Here is a 5,162-nt window from a genome sequence, read left to right as displayed (position 1 = left end):
GGGGGGGGGGGGGCAAGAAGACCTCGATCTGCTCTGCAAATCCCACCCACACTGCGAGCTCTGCCCACGTCTGTCTCTGGCAGCACCCACAGCTGGCTTTGCAGCCTGCTGGCATGCAACTCATCACAGGTTCCCCTGTAGGAAAGAGGCCCTCAACAGAAAAGCTTCCTCACCCTTGTTTTAAGAGGGGTGCACACAAGGGGGGGGGGACACACAGCCCGTGGGCTGCACGTGTGCCCTCACTGGCCTTTTGTGCGCATCCTTGTTGCCACCATATTTACCTCCTGGGAGTGCAGTTCTGCTTCAGAACTAGGTGTGTATTATGCATGCATCTGCTTTAAAGAAATGCAGCAGTTTGTTTGCCTCTGCCAGTGTTCAGACAGGCCTGTGACCCTCGGTGAGGCTGGGGGTGATCGGTCCATGGTCTCCTGAAAGATCTCCCACACTGCTGTAGAAGAAGCCGCTTCACTGGGTTCAGTTTTTTCAGTCAGGGGTCAGAAAGATGCATTAGCTGCAGTCCTGTCCTCCACATATGAAGGCAGGATAACAGAAGGATATTGGTCATCCGTTCCCTGGGGCCATCTCAGGCGTGCATATTTCGGTCTTGGGTGGTTCTCCAGACCACTTCTGACGGTTCAAACAACACCAACCAAACAGAAGGGCTGAGTATGGGTGGAATGTGGGTTGTCCTTGAAATGTGGGTTATTGTGTAGCCTGAAGCCAGCTGTTCCAATAATCACAACTTGTTAACCACAGACACTCCATGAAAAGAACCCATGGTTCGTTGCGGGGTAGTGAACTGTGTGCTGTTCACTACTTGCTTCAGAAAAAGGACCAAAGGAAATGTGACCTGACCTGGGTAAATGAAATAAGCATGCATATTTCTATTATATAGAAGCTACGGGGAGGCCTGAACAATCTCAAGCCTGTGGGGGGAGCGGAAGTTTAACTCTCTCTGCTGTGTGCTAGGCAAAACTACACTCTCTGCAGCAATTCTTTGCACCTCATTTTGTGTGTGTCTGTGTGTCTGTGTCTGTGTGTTTTCAGGACTACAGCAGAGGAAGATTAGACTGACTGCAGCTGTATGAGCAGGTTCAGGAAGTGAGACAGTTCCCAGCTGGAGCTAGTTGCAGCTATGCTGCATCCTCTCTGTCAGTCCTGAGTCTTGGAGCTTTTCTGCAGGAGACATTTATGGTGCACTCTTACTTCTTCAATCCAAGGTTGTTTGCAGGTACTTTACATGTCAGCCACCAGGGCCTCTTCCATTCTTTGTAGCAATTTCCACAGCTTACTTTTTTGGTTCAAGGAAAGCCAGCTATTATCTGTGGATAGCAATTGAACCCTCATGCATTTGAACAATTTTGCTGTCCCATGCCATCATTTAATGGCTGTGTAATGCAAAATACAGAAAGGCAGAGAAAGAAACCCCTTTGGGATGAGGAGGAGCTCATGTAGAGAAACATAGCTTAATCCCACAAAGAATATGGAAGAACTTTTGGTAAAGTGGCAGGTTGAAAGGCTCATGTAGAACTGGCTTTGAACTTCTGGTGTATGGATCTTGGCACTTCGGCCCTCTGGTAGAAAGTCTCAGAAAAGTCTTTGAGCTCAATACTTGGCAGATCTGTGTCTTTTCTATCTCCCAAGCAAGCCCTGGAAGATCCCAGAGCCTGGTCCCATAGGTCTGCCTCTTACAGAAATATCCCATGAGGTCCCATGAAATCTAGAAACCATGTTGGGTCAATGACAGATCTCCTTTCTGGCTCCTGGCCTGCAGGTCCATGTTCCTTGTCTGTTTCTGACCTCCAGCTTGCTCTTTAACAATGTACACATTTGTGTCTTAGTTTGGGCTTGGCATCCAACCATTGGGTTCCATCCTTAATCTGACTCCAACGTTCATTCCTACTTGAAGATGTATTCATTTAGAATATATTTATCCCAGAAGGGTCATGAAGAAGTTTACATGCAGTCAGAAAAGCAAGGCAGTCCCTGTCCATAGGCTTACAATCTTCAACACATAAGGAAAAAAAGGAAGGCAGGGAAGGAAAGAGGAGAAAAGAAATTTTCTTTCACCAGGGCTAGTGGAAAGGCCCCGACTCCACTTTTCTCTCCCACAGTTCAGCCTCCTGTTCACTCCTGGGTTTGTACCTCCTGCTTCACCTTGGTCTATTTCCACATGCTCTGTTCCCCAGGTGTTCTGCCTGGCACGATACCTCCTATGCTCAGGGATGGCATGTGCAGTCAACCATCATAGGATGCTCCTGTGACCTGGTCCTCACATTCACTTCAATTTATTCCACAATCCCCTTTGCAGCTTCATGCATAGTGCGATGCATGGAGGAGCCTCTCTCAATATGACCACTTTCTGATTATTATAAGACATTTATTTCCTGCCTTTTTTTCCTCTTGTAGGGAATCCAAGGCAGGGTACATAGCTCCACTTTATTCTTACTACAGTCATGTGAGATAGCTTGGGCTGAAAGAGAGTGCCTGACCCTAAGCTGAGTAGGGACTAGGACCTGGATCTTCTGGCTACCCAGTCCAGCACTGTTGGACTACAGACCCATTGGCCATGCAGGCCAGGGGTGTGGCGGAACCAGAGCTCACAGGATGCCCTGCCCACAATTCCTGTGTTACCAGGGATGCCGCCTTTGTCTGCCACTCCTCTCAATACTCCCCATTTCCCCTCAGCTTAGCTGCACTCCTAACACAAGCAGGGATAGGATGAAGGAACATGAATTTTCCCAAAACTGTATTTTGTTCCTTGATGTAATGTAACGTATTTTGAGAAGTTTTAGTCTTGAATAGACAATTATGACCCATTAGCTTTACAAAAGATCTGTTCTAGACGAAGAAGAAAACTGCTAGGACTGGTATGTTGGTAGGGATCATCACAGCTGCTTACATTTCTGGACTCTTCTAGGGTGTGGAAACTGTTGAGATGGAAGCCTGCAGTTGAAAACAGACTGTCCCACCACTGAATGTGGTCCTGCGCATCTGGAGGGCAGCATGTTGAGGAGAACCATCATGGAGTGATTAGCGGGGAAATGCTCCTGTTTGTTGTTGTTGTTGTTGTTAGTCGCAACGTCATGTCCAACCCATTGCAACCCCATGGACAACACTCCTCCAGGCCTTCCTGTCCTCCACCATCCCCTGGAGTCCACTTAGGCTCACACCAGCTGCTTCACTGACTCCATCTGGCCACCTCATCCTCTGCCATCCCCTTCTTCTTTTGCCATCTATTGTTCCCAGCATTAGGCTCTTCTCCAGGGAGTCCTTCCTTCTCATTAGGTGGCCAAAGTATGTGAGTTTCATCTTCAGGATCTGGCCTTCTAAAGAGCAGTCAGGGTTGATCTCCTCTAGGACTGACTGGTTTGATCACCTTGCGGTCCAAGGGACTCGTAGGCGTCTCCTCCAGCACCACAATTCAAAGGCCTCAATTCTTCGGCGCTCAGCCTTCCTTATGGTCCAGCTTTCACAGCCATACATTGCTCCTGCTACAGTATGCTAAAGTTTAATTTCAGGGCAGTTGTTGTGATGCTGACAATTGGGCTAGTGCTACGTGAGCCCTAATTCCAGCTTTATTTTGTTGTTTCTACAACAACAAAACCCTGAAGCTGGTCGTTTTGAGTAACGATCTGGCGAATGTGATCAAATTGATTACCCTGGCAGCTTTAGTTGTGCGTCAGGCTGGAAGGTCAATGGAGACGTCAAGGAAATGTGGAAAGGAAAAAAAATGCTTGTTATCTTTTTAAAATACATTCTGTTGCAGGGCTGGTTGACCCGAACAGTGTGTTCCCTTTGTGTGCCTTGGTGTTGGCCAGTTCTCTAAGCTATTTCTAAGAGATTGAGACAATTTCAAGTGATTTGTAGCAGCAACAGCAGCAGCAGGATGAGCGCTTTCAGGGAACTTTGGATGCATGATTATTGCTCTGTGTTCTTTGCAGGGGTTTAGAATGAAAGAATCAGATATTATTAGAAGAAAGAAAAAACCAGCAAATGAGAAACTTTTGCCATTCATTTCTCTCAAAATAGAAAAATTAGTCTTTGGGTTTTTTTCTCTTGTCTTTGTCTCCCCACCAGACTCACCCAAAGCAAAAGGGGAAGGGGAAGGGGAGGGGAGGAGGAGGAGGAGGAGAGGAAGAAGAGGAAGAGGAAATTGGCATGGTACTCATGCCTATTTCCACCAATAAGCAATGCTTGGGCTCCTGTACCTAACAGGATTATTCCTGATCTGACATATACCTTCATTCCATATTTCCTTTTCATTTTGTGAGCCTGCATTTCTTTCTTTCATTTCCCTGTTTCTCCACTACCCCCTTGTCCTCCTCAGAATGCATCAAAATAATATAACTAATGCATTAGTAAAAACAATGGTTAGGATTCAAGCTGAATTCCAGGAACCATAATTAACTGATTGCATCCTGCACTTCCAAGTGGTCTATCTATATTTGCAATTGCTGCTGGCACTGAAGAAAGTGCAGGATGGGATCCCAAGCAGCCCCTATCCCTCTGAATTTAATTCAGTTCTCTGGCCCAACAAGATTAATTATTCAATATTCAACAATATTTCATATGCTGTTGTTATGTGCTGCCAAGTCATCTCCAACTTATGGCAAATCTAATGAATGAAAGCCCTCCAAAATGTTGTATCCATGACATCCCTGCTTAGCTGTTCTAAATTCAAGGCTGTGGCTTCCTTTATGAAGTCAATCCATCTCTTGTTTCGTCTTCCTTTTCTTCTTCTTTTGACTTTGCCTAGCATGGTTGTCTTCTTTAGGGTGTCTTGCCTTCCCATGACATGTCCAAAGAATGACAACCTTAGTTTGGTCATTTTTGCTTCTAGGGAAGGCTCTGGCTTGATTTGATCTATGACCCACTTGGTCATCTGTCTGCCGGTCAGGGAATTTGCAAAGCTCTCCTCCAGCACCATGCCTCAAATTCATTTACTTTCTTCCTGTCAGCTTTCTTCACTGTCCAGCTTTCACACCTATATATAAAGATTGGGAATATAATAGTGTGGATGAGTTTGGCCTCGGTGTCCAGTAAAATATCCTTACATTGGATTATATTTTCTAGTTCCTTCATTGCTGCCCTTCCAAGACTCAGCCTTCTTCTGATTACTTGGCTACAATCTTCCTTTGAATTGATGACTGAGCCAGAGG

The sequence above is a fragment of the Varanus komodoensis genome, unplaced genomic scaffold (genome assembly GCF_004798865.1).
Source record: "Varanus komodoensis strain SLA01 unplaced genomic scaffold, ASM479886v1 scaffold12, whole genome shotgun sequence".
Taxonomy (NCBI): Eukaryota; Metazoa; Chordata; class Lepidosauria; order Squamata; family Varanidae; genus Varanus; species Varanus komodoensis.
This window is presented reverse-complemented; position numbering follows the sequence as displayed.